This window comes from Macrotis lagotis, chromosome 4 (assembly GCF_037893015.1).
Source record: "Macrotis lagotis isolate mMagLag1 chromosome 4, bilby.v1.9.chrom.fasta, whole genome shotgun sequence".
NCBI classification, from domain to species: domain Eukaryota; kingdom Metazoa; phylum Chordata; class Mammalia; order Peramelemorphia; family Peramelidae; genus Macrotis; species Macrotis lagotis.
Window position 1 is genome coordinate 115,553,395 of NC_133661.1, and position 8,574 is coordinate 115,561,968.

An 8,574-nucleotide genomic window follows, 5' to 3' on the forward strand; every position below is an offset into this window, starting at 1 on the left:
GGCACTGGCCCTGTTCAAGGACCAAGACTAGGCAGTCAGGATCTAAAACAATTCCTACCCTCATGGGATTTCACAGTACTATCAGATTCTTCATGACACCATTTGAGTTTTTCTTGACAAAGGTACTGGAGTGGTTTGCCATTTCCTTCTCTAGATCATTTTACAGATGAGGAAACTGAGGCAAACAGGGTGAAGTGATTTGCCCAGGGTCACACAGTTAGTAAGTGTCTGAGCTCAGATTTGAACTCAGGAAGATGAATTCTGATTCTAGGTCTGGAACTCTTATCCACTGCCCTCAATTATGTACTCTATTCAATGATAAATTCCTTGAAAGCAGAGATTATATCTCTTTTTTGATGTGTATACCAAGTACTGGCCTCTAACTTTATACCTTCTTGGTGGGGGAGCAGAGGTATACTGTTTAAAGGGTAGAGAGAAATAGATGCACACATACTCCACTTTTTTTTGATTTTTGTTTTTTGCAAGGCAATGGGGTTAAGTGACTTGCCCAAGGTCATACAGCTAGGCAATTATTTAATGTCTGAGGTCAGATTTGAACTCAGATCCTCATGACTCCAGGGTTGGTACTCTATCTACTATGCCACCTAGCTACCCCCACTTTTTTTAAAGAGGAAATCAAGGTATAGTGACTTGCCCAGGGCCATACAACTAGCAAATCTCTGAGTTCAAATTTGTACTTAAGTCCTCCTGACTCTAGGGTTGTGCTTTATCCTGCACCATCTAGCTGCCCAAGCCTTTCCTAATTACCTTTTAATCGGGTTCAGGCTACACTCAGGAGGGTTGACCTTTGCTAGAGGCTTGTTGGTAAGAGTTTCATACCTCAAGTCTAGAGCTTTGAGAGGTTATCAGGCAGTTAACAATCATTCATTAGACACTTAATAGGTTCCAGATACAGTGTTGAGAGCTGGAGATACAAAGGAAAACAAAACCATGGTGCCTGCTATCAAGTAGTTCATAGCTCTACTGGGGTGGGCAATGTGTGAGTAACTCTATTGTACAAGATATATGCTTGTACAATGGAAGGCAATTTTAGAGGGGAGGACCTGATTGAAAAAACCAGGAAGATAAAATAAAAAGCCTCCTACGTAAAATGGGAAGGAAGCCAGGAAGATTAGGAGGCCAAGATGAGGAGGGAGAACATTCTAGGCAAAGGCCCAGAGATGAGAGACAGAATATTAGAGGGCTTTGCAATTAGGCCAGTGTTGCTGGGCCATTGAGTGTGTGGAAGAGAGCAAGGCATGAGAAGATTGGAAAGGTAGAAGGGGGCTTTATCACTGTCATTTTTTATCTGAAGGATAATCTACATTTCACTTCTTTACTTGCACTAAATGGAATCTCAGAACTAGAAAATATTGAGACCATCCAGCCCAATCCACACCTGTACAGATGGTCAAATACCTTTTTCTTGAAGATGATGGGGCAGACCACAATTTGGGGACACAGTTCATTCCACATAGAGCTGACTCTGTTAAGGAAGCTTCCCTCTAGCCTCCCCCATTCCCCCCCCAGTTCTCCCATCACTCACCACCTCCTTCCTCATTGCTTTGATTTCTACCCTCTGGAGTCAAATAGAAATCTAGACTTGTTGGCCTGTATGTGTCTCCATCTCTTAATAGACCATCTTCTGGAGCAGAAAGGAAAAATGTTTGATTATCTATTATATTTAATCATGTTTATGGTCCCCCTTTATAATTTTGAAATCTTGATCTCTTTCAATTTCCCTTTCCCTTTAAAACAATTGAAATCTTCCTCAGTTAATATAGTTACTTTGGTTTCTTTTTATCAAAACTATAACAGCCCTTTCAAAGAGAGAAGAGATGGATACAGATGTTTTATTAGAAAATAATACTGAGAATCAATACAAATAACAATACTTATTGAAAAATCTATTTATATCTAAATCAATTAGATACAAGTCTTCTTGTAAAGCTAATAGTCATCTTGGATTAAATCTGTATGTTGTATGCATACAGATTTTCAGATAGTGATTTAGCTTAAAATGGAACACACCTACTTCCAACACAACACCAAGACTTCAGTTTCCTATTTCTACAAAGGGTCTCTTTCTTCCCTACAGCTAACATTGAGTGAAGATGGAGCCTGGAAAGACAGGAAGAAAATACATTTGCCAATGACCTTTGTGCTGATTTTTGAAACACAGCCATCCCTGCTCTTTGTATAGCATGACATAATGGACAAGACTAGAGCTGGAATCAAGAAGACATGAGTTCTGATCTTTTCTCTGAAACTTACTATAATAGCCTTTTTTTTGTTTTGCAAGGCGATGGGATTAAATAACTTTCCCAGGTCACGCAGCTAGGTAATTATTAAGTGGCCAGATTTGAACCAGGGTCAGGTCTCTATCTGCTGAGTCACCTAGCTGCCCCTTGTAATAGCCTTAGTTTCCCTGACTCATATTATGCAGAAAACCTTTCCTGGTCTCCCCAGTAACTAGTACCTTTTCCTCTCAGATTACCTTCCATTTACTTTGTTTATATTTGGAAAGAACATTCGATATGTATGCATGATGAATACCTACAAAAAGGCATGAAGATATTTTTAATTATACCCCAACCATACAAAGACTGGTATATAAGAAATGCAATGTTGTATTATAGAAACTACAAGTAGTCCAATGTCAATGTTGATGTCAATATAGAACATATGTGGAGGGAAGTAAGGTGTAAGAATTCTGCAAACATAGGAACAAATCGGATTATAAAGATCATTAAATATCAAACTGAGAAGTTTATATTATAATATGTATTATATCATACCAAATCAAATGAGAATGTAGGGAACTTAGTAACCTGAAAGACCTTCAAATAAACTAATATATTTTTAGCACTTTTTAAAGTTTAAGTTCTAAATTTTATCCCTTCCTTCTTTTCTCCATTACTTTCTCCCTGAGATGGTAAACCATCAGATATAGGTTATATATGTGCAATCATGAAAAACATTTCCATACCAATAATTTTACACAAGAACTGAATAAAAGAAAAAGAATGAACGACTGAAAAATAGCATGCTATTTTTCTGTTTTCAAGAAATCTTAGTTCTTTCTCATTAGTTTCATCATTAGTCCTTTGAGATTTTCTTAGATCATTGTATTACTGAAAATAGGGCATTCACAGTTCTTCATCAAGCAACGTTGCTACTGCTGTGAATAATGTTCTTGTTTTGTTCATTTCATTTTGCAATAGTTCATGTAAGTCTTTCCAGATTTTTCTGAAATCATTCTGCTTGTCATTTCTTATAGTACAATAATATTCCTTTACAATTATATATCACAGCTTGTTTAGCTATTCCTCAATTGGTGGGTATCCCTTTGATTTCCAATACTTAGCCCTAAAAAAGAGCTACTACAAATATTTTTGTACAAATGGGTCTTTTCCCCTTTCCCTTATTTGATATCTTTGGGATAAAGACCTAACAGCAGTATTGCTAAATTGAAGGGTATGCACAGTTTTACAGCCCTTTTGTGGGTATAGTTCTAAATTTCTCTCCAGAATATTTGGATCAGTTCACAACTCCACCAATAGTTCAAACCAATATATGTATTAATATTTAGTGACTTCAATGCAAAGGTGAGTAGAAGAAAAAATGGTAAAATTATATCATAAAATGTGGCTCAGAAATGAAAAATGAAAGCAGTCAAAAGTTCATTGTCTACATATGGAATATGTTTAGTATAGAACCCAAATAGTATAGTGATTCTTTTTTTAAATAGTGATTGTTTATGTAGCATTCCCTACTACACTCCCTTCATGATTTACTGTCCTCTAAATCACACTTGCATTTGAAAGTTGGGGTCCCCAGAGGGATTAGAATTCTAAGGGGTAATAATCCTCACACTAACTCCTCAGCCTCCTCTGATATGCTTCCCATTAACATTCAGTTTATAGACTCAATACTTTTTAAAAAATATATATTTTATTTATTTGTTTTTCCAATAACATGCAATAAAGTTTTCACCAATCATTTTTTTTTGCAAGGTTTTGAGTTTTACATTTTTTTCTCTCTCCCTCCCTTCCCCTCCTCCTGACAGAAAGCAATCTAATATAGGCTCTACATGTGTAATTTTGCTAAACATAGATTTATATTAATCTTCTTGTGAAAGAAGAATCAAATCCAAACAGAAGGAAAAAAAAACATTAAAAAACCCAACATAATACATAAGACAACTTTTAAAAATCGAAGATAGTGAGCTTTGGTCTGCATTTAAACTCCACATTTCCCTCTCTGGATATGGATGGTATTTTCCATCACAAGTCTTTTAGAATTGTCTGTGATTATTGTACTGCTGAAATGAACAAGTTCATCATAGTTGATCATTACCCAATATTGTTATTAGTTCTGGTTCTGCTCATTACACTGAGCATCAGTTCATGTAAGTCCTTCCAGGCTTTTCTGAAAGCCCATCCCTCATGACTTCTTATAGAATAATAGTGTTCTATCACATTAACATACCACAATTTGTTCAGCCATTCCCCAATTAATAGGGATACCCTCAATTTCCAATTCTTTGCCACGACAAAAAGAACTACTATGGATATTTTTGTACATGTGTGTTTTTACCCTTTTTCAAGGTCTCTTTGGGATACAGACCTAGTAGAGGTATTGCTGGATCAAAGGGTATGCACAATTTTGTTGCCCTTTGGGCATAATTCCAAATTGCTCTTCAGAAAAACTGGATCAGTATCACAAATTCCACCAACAATGATTTAATGTCACTGTTTTCCCACATCCCCTCCAATATTGATGATTTTCCTTTTTCATCATATTGGTCAATTTGATAGGTGTGAGATGGTACCTCAGGATTGTTTCAATTTGCATTTCCCTAATTAATAATGATTTAGAACAATTTTTCATTTGACTATAGATAGCTTTAATTTTTTCATCTGAGAAAAGCCTTTCTATATCCTTTGACCATTTATCAATTGAGGAAGATATAATTAATTCTTTTTTTTACAGCAAAACATAATCTTTGGATCTAAAGAATTCAACAATAAGAAGATTTAAGAGAAAGGACCAGGGACTGGAAAAGATGTCCAGAGGAGAAAACAAAGGGCAACTGCAGATTCTGTTCCTAAGGAAGGAGAGGGTGTGAATTGGGGAACTGGGGGCATTTGGTCTGAAGGAAAATGGGAAGAAAACATGGAGGAAGAGGGGAGTTTCGTTCCCTGTATGGTGCCCTAGTATTGCCAGGTAGGAGGGAAAAGTGGAGTGGGCATCTCGCTCACCCCTGGTCATAGTGAACAAAAGGTGGCCCTCTGCCCCATAACTCTCGTGATAAGGAAAGTTTGTTTGAGTCCCCTCTTCCTGAAGAGGGTCATAGCTGGTCTGCTCAGGAGCCCCTGAGGGTCGGTAGTTTCCATCTCTCCCACTCTCCCTTCAAGGTCCCCGAGGGCATTTTTCCAAGTTCATCCTCTGGAAAAATTTTTTGCTAAATTCATATGTGCTGATCATGATGGCACAGGAGGGAGCTGCTTTGATGATCCGTGGGAGGAAGCCTGCAAAGAGTCCTCTGGCCCCAGACTCAGCTTGAATTCTTCGGAGCAGCAGCCAGGTGGAGGGGGAACGTGGAGATGTCACTCTCAAAGCTCCTAGAGTTCCCAGCTCCATCTGACGCTGAGTTTTCACCACGTCAAAAGGCAGTGTCAGCACAGCAGCCACTGTTCCAGAGAAAGCTCCAGACACAAAGCTGATACTGACTGAAGTCCGATCTTTGGCTGCCACCTTACAGAGCCATGTCTTCACTAACTCATAGTTAAACCAGTATAGGGCTGAAAAAGGCACATCCCTCAATGCAGTGGCACCCCAGCCAAGCCACAGAGAGTGCCAGCCTCCCTGAGACACTGCTGCTCTGATACAGGCCCCAAGTTCCCGGTAGGACAGATGCTGGGCCTGAAGTTTTGTTCTCACCAGCTCCAGGGGGCTGATCACAGTCACAGTGCCCAATCGGGCCATGGCTCCTGCCACCATGGGGGCACAGATGTCAGAAGTCACAGCTTGACTGCATAAAAAACCCTTGAGCTGATCATAGGTGGTAAAATAGATGGCGGTGGCAGGCACTGTCATCACTAGAGTTGCAGGAAGACCACTCCAAAGGGTCCTGGCCCCCTCATGGTGAGTGATTTTCACAAAGGCGTCCATGGTTCCTGTGAAGTAGGTGGGATGTTGATACCAGACAGCACAACGAGAACCATTCTGACACAAACAGAGGGGCTCTAGAATGCTATTGCAGTAAAGCATACACTTCCATTTAGTATAGGGGATGCTCCAGGATCTCTGGGACTGTGCCAGTCCACTGGAGGGAGAAGGGCACTGGGACTGTAGTCAAACCTTCACCACATCCAGCAGGGTCATGAAAATAGAGGTAACGAGGGCCCCTGTGCCAGATGCCACCATCTACTGCAGGGGGCTGATGCCCCCAGGTGCCTTCTCTGCCATTATACTGCCTCTTGCCTGCCCCGGGCCCCGCGGGGGCTCCGCGTCCTCGCGCCTGCGCCTCTGCCGGGTGGGCCCATGGCCGCTCTGGGAGGGCGACCATGGGGTGAGGGGCTCCCCACGTCCACGCTCCCGGAGGTCCGATATAATTAATTCTTAACAAAATCATTTTTACTCAAATAGTGTAGAAAAGCAAGAGTTTACAAAATATTTCTCTTATAAACCTTCTATGTGTTCAATACAGAGTCCAATTAGAGAGTTCCTTATAAATGATGAGGTTCTCCAGATTTTCTTCTTGTTGACAAAATTGTTTTGATTACTTCAAATTCTAGGACATTATGATACCCCTAAAATGACATGCATAATTACTCAAGAGAATGTAGTCTAGCTATTTATGGGGGGGGGATGAAATAACTACATCAAAAGTGGATGAATGTTTACTGTCCAGATTCTTCTTTGCAATTGAATTGATAACCCTTAGATAAGGTCCATCAGTAGATATATCTTGGCCAGACATTGCAGATAGATGAGCTGACCCCAGAATTGAACAGGAGGAGAGTAGACTCATCTTTTTTAATAACCATGTTCTTTCAGTGATGCTGTATGGCTCTAAATACCAGAATATCAGTTTCTGGAGAATTAAAATTGCTGTTTGTTCAAGAAGCAATGGAAAAATATATGGTTGGAATATGTAGTGTGCAGCATATTACCAACAAAGAATTGATGGGAGTCTCCATATCAAGAAGAACATAAATCTATTGAAGTATTAAAAACTTTGATTTGTCTTTGTTAAGGGTTAATAGGTTGATACTGTTAAAAACAGACCTACTATCCAGGCACTAAGTCCTAAGTGCATTGGATTCAGTCCTAGAGTAGACTGTCCCCAAAGAAGGATGTCTAATGGGCCACTTTCTGACCCATTAGACTTTTGTCTCAGAGATTTAGTGGTTTTTTTTGCAAGGCAAATGGGGTTAAGTGACTTGCCCAAGGCCACACAGCTAGGTAATTATCAAGTGTCTGAGGCCGGATTTGAACCCAGGTACTCCTGACTCCAAGGCCTGTGCTTTATCCACTACGCCACCTAGCCACCCCTAAAAGAGTCACTTCTAAGATTTGGACAAATTGATGCAAAGTGAAATGAGCAGAACCAGGAAAACATTGGATATGGCATCAGAACACTGTGTAATGATCAATTATTGTAAAAATACAATGATCAAAGACAGGCACAAAGGGCTCATGAAGAGAAATGCAGTTCACATCCAGATGATGAAGAACTGACAGACTTCAGATCAAAGTATATATTTTTTTCACTTTATTCTTTTTTTTATTTTGTTTTTTTTCTTTTGATCTGCCTCAGACTCTTACTAATTGTATGACCTTGGGTAAATCACTTAACCTGTTTGTCTCAGATTCTTCATTGGTGAAATGAATATAACAAGGGCACCAAAGCAAATTACAAACCTTGAAATTCTATTAAATTATATTGGTGTCTGGGCAGCTAGGTGGCACAGTAGATAGAGCACCAGCCCTGGAGTCAGGAGTACTTGGGTTCAAATCCGGCCTCAGACACTTGATAATTACCTAGCTGTGTGGTCTTGGGCAAGCCACTTAACCCCATTTGTCTTGCAAAAAACCTAAAAAAAAATTATAATGGTGTTAGAGGACAATTATTATCTTTTCATTTCTTTCTTTCTTTTTTTTTTTTTTTGGTTTGGGTTTCTTTTGTTCTCAAAGAAGACCAGGAAGGTGATGTTATGAAAAGCACATGAGTTGTATTTGAATGAGGGAAGGCTGTGCTAAATCACCAGCCTCACTTTCTCCTCCAGAATCATCTGGGTCTAGTGATCAGATATGGATCAGGACCACTGGAATGGCTCTGAATATGAGGCAGTCAGATTTAAGTGACTTGTCCAAGATCACACAACTAATAAGTGTCAAGTGTCTGAGGTCAAATTTGAACTCAGGTCCTCTGACTCCAGGGCCGGTGCTCTATCCACTGTGCCACCATGCTACCCCAAGTTAACAAAAGAACCAACTGATTGAACCATAATATATGCAATCCACCACCACAGTGAGAACTGATGAACTCTGAATACAGATAGA

At 39.6% G+C, this 8,574-nt stretch overlaps 1 pseudogene; it reads right to left on the bottom strand.

Annotated features, from left to right (window-relative positions):
- Positions 1 to 5,183: 5,183 nt before the first annotated feature.
- On the bottom strand, positions 5,184 to 6,533 carry LOC141520005 (mitochondrial glutathione transporter SLC25A39 pseudogene; annotated as a pseudogene).
- Positions 6,534 to 8,574: the final 2,041 nt, after the last annotated feature.